Source organism: Oryx dammah, unplaced genomic scaffold (assembly GCF_014754425.2).
Source record: "Oryx dammah isolate SB20612 unplaced genomic scaffold, SCBI_Odam_1.1 HiC_scaffold_12, whole genome shotgun sequence".
NCBI classification, from domain to species: Eukaryota; Metazoa; Chordata; class Mammalia; order Artiodactyla; family Bovidae; genus Oryx; species Oryx dammah.
In genome coordinates, this window is record NW_024070196.1 from 29,173,832 (window position 1) to 29,188,500 (window position 14,669).

The following is a 14,669-nucleotide window of genomic DNA, read 5'->3' on the forward strand; positions in this document are numbered from 1 at the left end:
CATAAAGGAATAAAAGTAGTTGCCCAAAGCCCCTGTTTTATCCATTGTGCCTCTCATGCTTCAGAAAACTTGAGAAATTTTTATTGGCACAGTAATAACACTGAAATCAGCAGCACACTCACAGGTTTAATCTGTGGTCTGGAAAGTTGCCTGATTCCTGCCTGTTTCAGTGTCTGTCCATAGCTCATAAGGGTGCAGCCAGTGACACAACTATTGGATTATCACCTTTGAAGTTTATTTTGAAGTCAACAAAGATGTGCTTTCACAAAAATAATCAGACATGATCTTCAGGCATTGGTGACCTCCCAGCAGGAATCCAGCAGTTCGTTTATCTCAGACTTTGGAACAATGGCTCTTCCCAGCCTCTTTGCAGGGAAAAGCTCTAAATCATTTCGTCCTTCCTGACACTGACTTTCTGAAACTGGGTTTGGAGACCCTTGTTTGGAGAAGCAAGCAAAGGACCTATGATGAGGCCTACACTACTCCTTTTAGCCTTTGGCATGAAATACTCACTAGGGCTGGGTATGTTGGAGAATTCAGGCCCATCACTCAAGAGTCAACCTACTGTCAGCTCTGTGCTCAATGACACCCTCCTCTGTGATACCTTCTGAGTCCTCACCCATCAGGAGGTGCCATCTTTGATACTTTAGGAGGCTAAATACCAGCAAGACCTTTCCTAAATCTTTACATGCCTCTCATTGAGTCAGTGATGCCATCCAACCATCTCATCCTCTGTTGTCTCCTTCTCCTCCCAATAAATATTTAGATGGATGGATGCATGAATGATTGACAAACAGATGGAATCCTCAAAGACTTTGTGAAGAAGCAGGTGCTTGAGCAAATCTAACATGAATTTTTGTCTTTTATGATGTCATCTTTTTACTGGATGACAAATTGAGAGACTAATAGAGATGACAATACCATCAACCAATTTCTCCTACTCCATTCCCCTCTTGTGGTTCCCCTACCCATTTAAATAGCAGAAAAATAATCCCATTCTTCTTCATCCAGCCATTTTCTCTATAGGTAAGCAAGTTTCTTCAAAAGGATATGCTTAGTCAATTTCAAGTACTAAGGGGCTTTTTAAGTACCATCTTATTTACCTCTTGGAGAGTCCAACCTTGCAGACCACTGTAATACTGATATTAACAGTACTTAAAATAGCTGATGTTTATGGAGAGGCACTGCACTATGGCTTTACATGTATTATCTCATTTTATTCTCATGATAGCCTTAAGGCTCAGATAAGTTAAACAGCCCACCTAAGACAATACATCTAATAAGCAGTAGAGCCAGAATTTGAACACAGACAATCTACATTTAGAGTACTACTTGCTTAATATAGTCTCTCTGATAAAAATCACCACATCTGTAGAAATGTTGAGGGTTTTATTCTTAATGATCAACTGCTTTCACTCTATCACAGATGTGAAATATTTCAAATATGTTCAAAGTATTATGCAGGATATATTTAGGAAATGATTTTATTCCTAAATTAATCCCATGAAATGAGATAGGCTTCTGTTATGAAGGATCCTTGAAATGAGAGATCAGATGGGAAACAGAACAGGGAAGCACATGGAAACCCAAGGTGCTGTCTTTGCTGACTGTGCCAGCCAGCAGTTGTTCCTGAGAGAGAGAGAGAGAGCAGTGAAGTCACAGGGGATCATCCACTCTGTGTAAGGTAACACGTCTTGATTAAATTTTTAAAAGGAAGAAAAGGTAAGTGTAGCCTCTGTAATGCCTACTTGAAGGTTACAACATATGCAAGAGACTAATGTTTTCTTTTACTCGCTGTTGAAATGTATCATGTAACTTGTGCTCAGGAATCAAGTTTGGGAAGGGAATTCCTACCTATGAATTCTTAGTAGCTGGCTTTATTAACATCTTGGGACATTAATGTTCTCTCTATCCTAATTACTCAAGCTATTTTCAACCACAGATTGTGTGACCACCAACTCAGTCCAAAGACTAAAGTAAAACAATCCTTGGAAAATTCCCATGGCAAAGTCATCAAAGAGGGACATGACCTTCAAAAGGCTTACTGAAATGCTTGCTCAAAGTGCCAGCATTCTCTGCTCCTCATATGCACACCCGAGCATTCCCAACTGAGACTATATTGGCAGTCTCAAATTCTTTACTCACCCCCACCTGCTGGGCAAAAGGCTTTCCCTGCTGGAATGTGCCACAACTTGTAGAAAGAACTCCATCTAGTTAGGGACACTGCCTGGACAATGGTCATGGATAAGTTGTGCCCATGTGTTCACATGTCAAGAATACCAGCCATGTTTGGTTATTTATAACACTAAGTCTGGGCAACAGAAGCTGAGTCTCATGGGCTGATTATCTGGTTGCTACGCTGCATTCTAATTCATATCACAGACTAATTAAAAGCACTAAAATGTACAACTTTCAGCTAAAATTTTCAAAAGGGAGAGAAAGAAGGAGTCCAAAATGTCCTGATTACCTACTAAAGTGCAGGTCTTATACTAGAAGACCTTTACTTAATGTTACTTCTTTAGTTCCCACTGCAATCATATGAAAGAGGCATTAATAAGGAAACATAACCTCTGAAGGATAAAATATCTTGCCCAGATAAATGGTAAGGCCAGGACGGGAAATAGGAAAATCCAAACTGAAAACCCAAATTTCATGTTTATTTTCACTAACAGATCAAGATTTCCCCTAAATTGCCTAGTCCAGGACCAGGAACATAAGAATATTGGTTTAAAAGGTACAGATTCTGCAGTTGGGCTTCCCAGGTGTTTAATCTGCTTCATCACTTTCTAGGTGTGTGACCTTCTCAAGTTACTTAACCTCACTAAACCTGTTTCCTCATCTTTAAAAAACAGAGATTATAATGGTACCTCATAAATTTTAAATATTTGACAACAATTTTGACTATAGCCATTTTCTTTTCCACAAAGCCCCCTCATCTGCTAAAAAGAATAATAACAACTGTTAATTTTAATTGAATACTTACTACAAGCTGGGCACTATGCTGAGGATTTTTACATAAGTTATTCCATTTAATTCTAACAATAATTCAATGAAATAATAATAGCTAAAACTTCTTGAGCACTCACTACATTCCAAGATCTGTTCTAAACCCTTTACTCATATTAACTAGTGAATAACTGGGGCAGGTAATATGGTTGTCCCAGTTTTGCAAATAAGAAAACAGAAAGCTCAGAGAGGATAAGTAAATTACCTGTGGTCACACAGCCAGGAAAATGTGAAGCCATCTTAAGAACTCAGGCCACCAGATTTACAAGTTCATAGTCATAACCTGATGCTGAAGCTGAAGCTCCAATACTTTGGCCACCTGATGTGAACAGATGACATTGGAAAAGACCCTGATGCTGAGAAAGACAGAAGGCAGAAGGAGAAGAGGGCAACAGAGGATGAGATGGTTGGATGGTATCACCGATTCAATGGACATGAACTTGGGCAAACCTGGGAGATGGTAAGGGACAGGGAGGCCTGGTGTGCTACAGCCCATGGGGTCACAAAGAGTCAGACATGACTTGGTGACTGAACAACAACAACAGTCTTAACCTTGACTCTTATGTTCCTAAACTGGGCTGGGCCACAGAAAACATCTGACTGTCGCTGTGCTTAAAGAGTTCCCAAGCATGTTATCATGCTGAGGACCTACACATGAGGATGCTATAACATTCTGTAGCCAAACGTCCAAAATACAAAAAATATACACTAAGAGTCTTGGAAAATAAATGAGAGAATGGAGATGGTGGCTTGTGGATTCTGGGGAAGACTTCCTAGAGAATTTGGGACTTTCACTGAGCCATGAGGGAACACCATTAGTCAAGAGGTGAGGTGGGAGGAAGTGTCTCAGGAAGGAGGCTCACCAAGTGCAGAGATGTATGTGTGAGATGTGATTGGCAAAGAATGAGGAAACTGGCCTGACAAAAAATAGGTTTCATGTTGAACAAGAGAGATAAAATTAGACATAAAGTAAGGACAAACTACATACAGACTTTCCCAGGTGACTCAGTGGTAAAGAATCTGCCTGCAATGCAAGAGCCGCAGGTTCAATCCCCGAGTAGGGAAAATCCCCTGGAGAAGGAAATGGCAACCCACCCCAGTAATCTTGCTTGGGACATACCATAGACAGAGGGGCCTGGTGGGCTATAGTCCACTGAGTCACAAATAGTCAGACATAACTTAGTGACTGAGCACACACTCAAGGACAAACTATAGGGACCTTTGACAACAGTCTAAAAAATAAGACGTCACTGATAAGAAGCAATAGGAGGTATCAGACTCTTGAGGAGGAGGGTCATCTGTGCAGCATGGATTAAGAGTACACTGTGCAGCATGGGTTAGTGTGGGGAGAATGCAAAGAGACAAAGAAAGTGCTCTGGCAGACACCTCAGCATGAGATGGTAAGAGCCCTCTCTGACTAAAGTGAGACAGAAACGAGAGCCCACCCAGAGGTACCCTGAAGACAGAATCAATGGACACAGTGAAAGACTGATGCAGGGGTCTTTCAGAGAACAGGTCTATGAAGCTGGGATCTGTGCCCAGCTCAGTCAATCATATCCCCACAGCAGGCTCTGTTAATGACTGACCAACACATTGTTGATGCTGAAAATATATTTGTTAAATACATGAGTGAGTCACCTAGCTTCCAGTCCAGGTCCTTCATTCTGCCCATGAGGAAATAGATCCTGAAGGTTATGTGAATGAACCAAAAGTATGTATGTGAGTGGCAGATTCTAAACTAAAACCCCAAAATTCTGACAACTATTCCAGAATTTTTTGTTATAACTCATTCTCAATTTAGAAAATCTTGAGGATTATAATATTAGTGATACTTACAAAAGAAATTGAGATTTGGGGAAAGATTACAGGCTCTTAGATAATATTAATTTGGTTTTAGGTATATAAACATTGATGTAATGACAAAACTTCTTATTAGAAATGTCCAGTAAGGGTTTTCAATCAGGGATTAGAGCAAAAGTGAGAATTAACGACTAGGGGTAGAAATATTTGAGAATTAAAAATACAGAACTATTAGCTGAAGACATGAGAAACATATTTTTACAACATCATGAATAAGAGATGTTTTCCATTTCCCACTAGTTTAATTAAATATTTTTTAGTCTACTGAAGACTTGTTGAACAAGCAGTGCACTTAACTGCAATCAGTATGTTAATGTCATTGGAATCACTTTCTTTGCCCACATTAATCTTGCTCTGCCTGCACACACAAAGATTCAAGGACTGCTGAACTGGCTAGGCTCTACTGGTGCCCCCTGAAAGCATTGCCAGGCTCCAGATCTGTCTCTGGGGATCAGGTTACCATCTTTATTTTGTACTTTAGTTAGAACTTGCCAACTATTATATCCAAAGTAAAGCAAAATAATCTTACATTTCATCTGATATTTATGGAATAGGCCTATTTCATAAATGAAGCAGAGGCCTTGGATATGTTTGCTGCCTCATCGTTCATGAGTGAGCCCACACATTCCCTCACCTGAGAAGGTTTATTGAAATCCAATCTGTGACCGTCGTATCTACCCTATTAAGCAGTTAGTCATTTCTTTCCCTCCATTCTTTTAGTACTCCAAACATATTTCAGTTACAGAATATGGCATGCTGTTTCCTAATTGCTTCTGTGTATCTCTCTTCAGCTGGTCAACATGTGTGTACCTAAAAATAAGCCTTGTAATCTTCTTCATCTTCATGACAACAGTACTGGCGCATGGCAGAAATTCAATTCATCTTGTTTAAAGTTTTAACATCTGGGCACCTGAAGATTTAGGGTCATCAAGCTTGACCTAGTAGTTCAAGGGAAGAATAAGCCAGGTTCACACAGATTCATCCTAGCAAGAGGGAGAAATTCTTTCTCAATTATAGAAACCCACATACGGATGAGTTTGGAAGTGAGCTAGGGAGTGAGAATGCATGTATCATGAGCAAGGAAACCAATCTCACTGAAGCAGAAGAGCAGAAATACAATAGGAAAGGCAGATAATGCTGGATAGGTCCAAAGGAGGATCTTACAGGGATATGAATGAACCTTGCACATTAGTTTCCTATTGCTACTCTTTAACAAATTACAACAAATTTAGTGACTTAAAAAACACAAACCTGTTATCTTACAGTTCTGGAAGTCAGAAATAGGTGAGTCCTATTGCCATCTTTATTCTGTACTTTAATTAGAGTCTCATCAACTATTAAAACCAGGGCCAGGGTTGGGCTAAAACCAAGGCTGCATTCCTTTCTGGAGGCTCTAGGGGAGAATCCACTTTCTTGCCTTTTCTAGCTTCTAGAGGCTGCCCAAGTTTGGCTCATGATACTCTTCCACTTCAAAGTCAAAAATGGTCATTGTTTCTCACATGACCACACTTGACACTTTCTTCTGCCTTCCTCTTTCACTTTTAAGGATGCTGTGATTACCTTGGTGGTGGTTTAGTTGCTAAATCAGGTCCAACTCCTGCGACCCCATGGACTATAGCCTGCCAGGCTCCTCTGTCCATCGGATTTCCCAGGCAAGAATACTGGAGTGGGTTGTCTTTTCCTCCTCCAGGGGACCTTCCTGACCTAGAGGTCGAACCCAGGTCTCCTGCATTGCAGGCAGATTACCGTGGGCTCACTCAAATCATTCAAAATAATTTCTCCATTTTAAGGTCAGCTGGTAAGCAATATTAATTTTCTAAGAACCTTAATTTCCTGTTGCTATGTAACCTAACATATTCACAGGTTCCAAGGATTAGGACATGACAACTTTGGAGGCCATTATTCTGCCTACCACACTCAGTATAGGATAGGAAGCCTCTATCCAGCTCTTAAACCATACAAAGGCCAAATGACGAAAGAAAGCAAAGAGCTCCAGACTGGGCTGCCCTAAACTGCCCTTTCAAACCTTGCACAATATTGTCACCATGAAGGTTTTTTCCTTTGTGTACCAAGAATGGTTAAAAAAAAAAAAAGCAAATATATACTAAGTGCTTCACTCATATCCATATAGAAAGATAACAAGTGAATTTTTCTCTGTGTACAGATGATGCTGGATCTAAAAAATAATTCAGTTGCCATATGATGGGATGCTCACTTGTATAATATTTTGAATGATTTTAATTCATTTAATAGGATCTGAGCTCCTATTAATCTGGTGGGTGGTCTGAATCCCGTGACATTGATTGGGCTGTGTGGTTCTTTCACTTTTGCATAACACTGAAAAATAATGACAATACAAATATCTTGAATGTAGTTATCATCTCTCTTGGAGCTCAAAGGCTTTCATGGAAGTTATCCATTTTCTCTCAAAAATGTGCCTATGGGGTTACCAGCTGCAGTATCACTATTTAAGATTAAAATAAGAAATAATTTTTCAACATCAGTAAGAGGCATAGGGAAAACTGTTTGTTTTCATACATGCAAACTGTAAATTCAAAGATGCTTAAGTGAAGCTTTCTAAAGTTGACTATTTGTATCTTCAAAGTACAAAGTACAGGTGACCATGTCTGCATTCATTTATTCACCTTAAAGAGTGTTTCACGTAAACTCACCTACCCAATACTGTTCTAGGCATAGGGATTCAGTAAAAAAAGACAAGGTCAGTGTACTCAAGGAGCTTACTACTAGTAGGAGAGATATCATACAACTAGTAACAAACAAAGTATCTTTTAGGTAGTGAAAAGTACTTTGAATAAAAAGAAAATAATAATACAGAACATAAAGAGAGAGTAAGAGAGACAGAGAAATGCTATTTTAGTTAGGGTGGTCAAGAAAGGCCTGACCAGATATTTGACTAAGGAGCAACTTATGTGAACAGTATGAAAAGGCAAGAAGATATGACAGTGAAAGATGAACTCCCCAGGTTTGTGATGTGAGGTGAAGTGTTAGTCTCTCAGTAGTGTCCAACTCTTCATGACCCCAAGGACTGTAGCCCGCCAGCCTCCTCTGCCCACGGAATTCTCCAAACAAGAATACTGGAGTGGGTTGCCATTCCCTTCCCCAGGGGATCTTCCCAACCCAGGGATTGAAACTGGCTTTCCTGCACACTGCAGGCAGATTCTTTACCATCTGAGCCAACAGGGAAGACCAGATATTTGAATAAGGAGCAAGTCATGTGAACTGTATGAAAAGGCAAAAAGATATGACACTGAAAGATGAACTCCCCAGGTAGGTAGGTGCCCAATATGCTATTAGAGAAGAGTGGAGAAATAGCTCCAAAAGGAATGAAGAGGCTGAGCCAAAGTGGAAACAACGCCCAGCTGGTGATGTGTCTGGTGGTGAAAGTAAAATATGATGCTGTAAAGAACATGAATCCACAGGAACCTGGAATGTTAGGTCCATAAATCGAGGTAAATTGGAAGTGGTCAAACAGGAGATGGCAATAGTTAACACCAACATTTTAGGAATTAGTGAACTAAAATGGACCCGAACAGGCAAATTTAATTCAGATGACCACTATATATACTACTGTGGGCAAGAATCCCTTAGAAGAAATGGAGTAGCCCTCACAGTCAACAAAGAGTCTGAAACGCAGTACTTGGATGCAGTCTCAAAAATGACAGAATGATCTCTGTTCATTTCCAAGGCAAACCATTCACTATCACAGCAATCCAAGTCTATGCCACAATCAATGCCAAAGAAGCTGAAGGTGAATGGTTCAGTGAAGACCTACAAAACCTTCTAGAACGAACACCAAAAACAGATGGCATTTTCATCATAGTGGACTGGAATGCAAAAGTAGGAAGTCAAGAGATACCTGAAGTAACAGGCAAGTTTGGCCTTGGAGTTCAAAATGAAGCAGGGCATCCTCAGCTGTGCAGATGACACCACCCTTATGGAAAAAAAAAAAAAAAAATGAAGCAGGGCAAAGGCTAACAGAGTTTTTCCAAGAGAACATACTGGTCATGGCAAACACCCTCTTCCAATAACACAAGAGATGACTCTACACATGGACATCATCAGATGGTCAATACCAAAATCAGGTTGATTATATTCTTTGCAGCTGAAGATGGAGAAGCTCTATACAGTCAGCAAAAACAAAACTGGGAGTTGACTGTGGCTCATATCATCAACTCCTTATTGCAAAATTCAGACTTAAATTGAAGAAAGTAGGGAAAATCACTAGATCATTAAGGTATGACCAAAATCAACTTTCTTAGAATTATACAGTAGAAGTGACAAATAGATTCAAGGGATTAGATCCAATAGACAGAGTCTGTGAAGAGCTGTGGACGAAGGTTCATAACATTGTACAGGAGGCAGTGATCCAAACCATCCCCGAGAAAAAGAAATGCAAAAAGCCAAAATGGTTGTCCAATGAGGACTTAGAAACAGCTGAGAAAAGAAGAGAAGCTAAAGGTAAAGGAGAAAAGGAAAGATATACCCACCTGAATGCAGAGTTTCAAAAGTAACAAGGAGAGCTAAGAAAGCCTTCCTCAGTAATCAATGCAAAGAATTAGAGGAAAACAAAGGAATGGGAAAGACTAGAGATCTCTTCAAGAAAATTAGAGATCCCAAGGGAACATTTCATGCAAAGATGAGCACAATAAGGACAGAAATGATATGGACCTAACAGAAGAAGAAGATATTAAGAAGAGGTAGCAAGAATACACACAAGAACCATTCAAAAAAGATCTTAATGATCCAGATAACCACGATGCTGTGATCACTCACCTAGAGCCAGATATCCTGGAGTGTGAAGTCAAGTGAGCCTTAGGAAACATCACTACAAACAAAGCTGGTGGAGGTGATGATATTCCAGCTGAGTTATTTCAAATACTGATGCTATGAAAGTGCTGCACTCAATATGCCAGCAAATTTGGAAAACTCAGCAGTGGCCACACAACTGGAAAAGGCCAATTTTCATTCCAATCCCAAAGGGCAATGCCAAAGAATGTTGAAAATACCATACAATTGCATTAATTTCCCATGCTAGCAAGGTAATACTCAAAATTCTGCAAGCCAGGCTTCAACAGTACATGAACTGAGACCTTCTAGATGTTCAAATTGGCTTTTAAAAAGGCTGAGGAACCAGAGGTCAAATTGCCAACATCCACTGGATCATCGAAAAAGGAAGAGTTCCAGAAAAACATCTACTCCTGCCTCATTGACTATGCCAAAGCCTTTGACTGTGTGTATCACCACCAACTGTAGAATATTCTTAAAGAAATGGGAATACCAGACCACTTAACCTGCCTCTGGTGAAACGTGTATGCAGGTCAAGAAACAACAGTTAGAACTGGACATGGAACAACAGACTGATTCCAGATTGGGAAAGGAGTACATCAAGGCTGTATACTGTCACCTTGCTTACTTAACTTATATGCAGAGTGAGTGAGTGAAGTCGCTCAGTCATGTCCGACTCTCTGGACTGTAGCCTAACCAGGTTCCTCCATCCATGGGATTTTCCAGGCAAGAATACTGGAGTGGGTTGCCATTTCCTTCTCCAGGAGATCTTCCTGACCCAGGGATTAAACCCAGGTCTCCTGCATTGTAGGCAGACGCTTTACCGTCTGAGCCACCAGGGAAGATCCTATATGCAGAGCGTATCATGTGAAATGCCACACTGGATGATGCACAAGCTGGAATCAAGACTTCTGGGAGAAATACCAATAACCTCAGATATGCAGATGACACCACCCTTATGGCAGAAAGCAAAGAGGAACTAAAGAGCCTCTTGATGAAAGTGAAAGAGGAGAGTGAAAAAGTTGGCTTAAAACTCGACATTCAAAAAATGAAGATCATGGCATCTGGTCCCATCAGGGCAAATAGATGGGGAAGCAATGGGAACCATGACAGACTTTATTTTCTTGGGCTCCAAAATCACTGCAAATGGTAACCGCAGCCATGGAATTAAAAGACGTTTGCTCCTTGCAAGAAAAGCTATGACCAATCTAGACAGCATATTAAAAACCAGAAACATTACTTTACTGACAAAGGTTCATCTAGTCAAAGCTATGGTTTTTCTAGTAGTCACGTATGGATGGGAGAGTTGGACCACAAAGAAGGTTGAGCACCAAAGAATTGATGTTTTTGAACTGTGGTATTGGAGAAGACTCTTAAGAGTCTCTTGGACTGCAAGGCGATCAAACCAGTCAATCCTGAAGGAAATCAATCCTGGGACATTCACTGGAAGGACTGATGCTGAAGCTGAAGCTGAAGCTCCAATACTTTGGCCACCTGATTCGAAGAGCCGACTCATTAGAAAAGACCCTGATGCTGGGACAGATTGAAGGCAGGAAGCGAAGGGGACGACAGAGGATAAGATGGTTGGATGGCATCACCAACTCGACAGACATGAGTTTGAGAAAGCTCCAGTAGATGGTAAAGGACAGGGAGGCCTGGCATGCTGCAGTCCATGGGGTCCCAAAGAGTCAGACGCAACTGAGTGACTGAACAACAAGAGGAACAATATGTGAAAAAATGAGAAAAGCATGAGTACACCAATTTGTTTCAATGAACAAATATTAATTAAGCACAGACTCTGGGTCGAGAATCATTTTTGGTGCTGGGGAGAAAGCAAGTATAAAGATTCTGCCTGAGGCAAGACAAGCCTGAAGAAATCAGGAAAAAACAGTAAAAAGAATCTGTAACATTCAGTTATATGAATAAATGTCATTAGCAAACACATTTACCCTGTAATTAATTATTTAACAAGTGAAATAATTATAAAAAGCACAAAATCTTCCTAGGAGGGGTCAATCTAACTACCTCTCTTCCTAGAGCCACAGGTTTTTAATTTTTTTTGCAATAGGATCACTTGCATAAACAAAGTCTCACGTGGAGTTCCAACATATCAAACAAAGTAATTTCTTCTGTTGAAGGATATGTGGTTATCCATAGCCTTAACTATTCTGCATCCTGTCAAAAGTCCCTATTCATTTTTGGATATTAATTTTGGATATCCATTTTGTAGTGATATTAACTTCTTAGTTGTGATAATTGTACCATGGTGGTATAAAATGTTAACATTAGGAGAAGCTGGGTGAAGAATAATATGGGAACTCTACACACTACTTCTGCAACTGTTCTATAAGTCTAAAATTATTTCAAACAAAAAAGTTAAGGAAAAAAAAACAAAACTCCATTACCATCACTAACTAGGCAGCCCACTCAGGATACATGGGCTATCACGTGAAGCCATTAACCCTGCTAACTAGCCACACTGCTGATTTAGACTATTTATATGAGACCTTAAAAAAAGAGAAGTTCTTTTCTGGGTAGCCTATTCTGGTTTTTAACCATCTTTCACACCATAAAATTATTTCTTATGACTCTTTAAACTTTTCATGCTCTGGGATATACCCACTTTTTTCAACTTCTGTCATCAATAGACAATTAAATTGCCTTTAAAAATAATACCTTGTGATATATTTATAGACCACATAACTTTCCATCAACCTTCTTTCTACAAGTTAAGGTCAATGCCTTCATCTTTTCTCACAGGCCTTCTTTTTCCACATTTGAATCATTCAGGGGAGTCACCACTGTAAGCTCTTTCTAACTTTCTTAAACTATGGTGTCCACAGCTTATCACTGAACTTTAAAAAATAAATAACTAGAAATAAAATTAAAAGAAGAGCCAGTGTCAAGTACCTTGGGAGTGAGGGCTATATTACCACCTAGACTTTGTATACAATATTCCTATTTGGATATTATTGCTGTAACAACCTCACTACATTACCATATTTTGTTTTTTCTTACACATATTTTCACACCACTTATGACAGTCGTTAAGTCAAGTGCCCCAGGCATTTGCTCCTAACCAATGAACAGCCAGACTGAGAGCTTCAAGTCTTCTACAGAGTCACAACCGCCAAAAATGTTCTCTCACCAAGAGACATATTCCCTGAATTATATAAAGTAGAAACTTGCTCTGAAATCATTCACCTGTTATCATTAAACAATAAGATAAGAAAACCAACTAACTCTGTGACCCTGTCTGCTGGACCCCTCCATGCTTTAGTTTTCTGTCTGAAAAGCAAGGATAAGTGTTTACCAACTTCACACAGGTGTTGCAAAAGTTGATTAATGCTTTTAAGGCATCATCTGATGCAAGGCTCTGGCTATATCACCCAAGTCATCACAGGCTGAGGAATGTCTGGTTCCCTCAAAGGCACTCCCTTGAAGCTTGGTACCATGACTGTGGGTGACTTGCTGCATCCTATCACCAGTTTGTGACCCAACTGTACTTTCAGACGTGCATGCTGAGAGCCAGTAAGGCTATCACCCAAAGCTGAAAAGCAGTTTTTCTAATGCTGCAGGCTCATGCACAAGGCACCAAAATAGCACTAGAAATACTATACCCATATTGCTTTATCCTAGACATCTGACACTTGTAAAGCTGATGCCAAATTTCTTGTCACATATGTGTCTGGAAGCCTTCGTGCTGAGAGGCATTTCTTATCTCCTGACATTTCAGAGAGCTGCTTGGAGCTAGACAAGCACAGACCCTCCTTCAAAAAGGCATGAGGCAAATGCAAGAATTCTTTCTGAGTGACCTCCACAGCCCTAATTAGAGGAGAGCCAAGACACCCTTGGGCACATCTGTAATCCTTAGAATGTTCCAAATGTTTGAGTGCACTTCTTCCAGTGAGTAAGAGCAGAACTGCCCTGGCTCTCCAAGGTCATCTGGAAATGATATGCCCATTAGCCAAATGAGGAAATGCTACTGCAGGCAAACCAACCACAAGATCAAAAGATCCTCAGGGGTCCAGCAGCCCAGATACTCTGTTTCTGGTGACACAGGCCACCTCCATTTATTAATATCAGGCTTCAGTTAACTCTAATCACTGTTGTGACTGACTCTCCAAAACAGAAACTAAAGGATTCCTGCACATGATACAACAGTAGATAATTTCTAGCGATTTCCTTCTCTTCTGCTCTTCGCTCCACAACCTGCCTGAGAAAGCAGGTGCCATGGAGACCCCATCCCCAGCCACCAAGGAGCAAACGTTTCTAATAGGAGAGTCCCTAAAGCAATATGTGTCAGAATAATCTAGTTTTACATGTTAATCCCTGGGCCCTATTCCAAACCTTTGACTCAGCACCTCTGGTAAATAAGATCCAAAATGTGCATTTTAAACAAATTCCCCAGATGACCTTTCTTTAACTTGTATTTTCCCAGGTAGTTTTCACACACATGAAAGTTTTTGAACTTGATAGAATTTCCAAGTAAATTAAAACACACAAACCCTTAGCTTGCTGGGAGAGTTTCTGGGCCCAGGCCTATGTTTGGTGGTCACTGAGTCACCTACCCTAAACTTACCCATAGGCAAACCATGACTGCTCAAGAGGAAGGAATGAATTTCACAATTTCCTCCTTCTCCAAGCCTCATTGTTCACGCCTTTCCTTTGGGACTATAAGCACTGCCACAGGATGCTTCTGGCATCAGTTGCCTTGTATTATTTAACTTTTTTTTTCTTAGTTTTCTACTGCTGCCAAACAGATTACACAAACTTGGCACAAATTTATTATATTATAATTTTGTAGGTTAGAAGTCTAACATGGGTCCTACTGGGTTGCACCCCACAGGCCTACAAGCCCAGTGCTTGCCAGACTTCAAGACTGAAAAGGGAGCCTGAAGTTGGAAACAGAGACATCAATGGTTTAGTGTATGAGAGAGCTTACGTATCTGAAGCAAGGTCCTGTGTGTGGCACACGGCAGGCAGGCAGGCGGGAC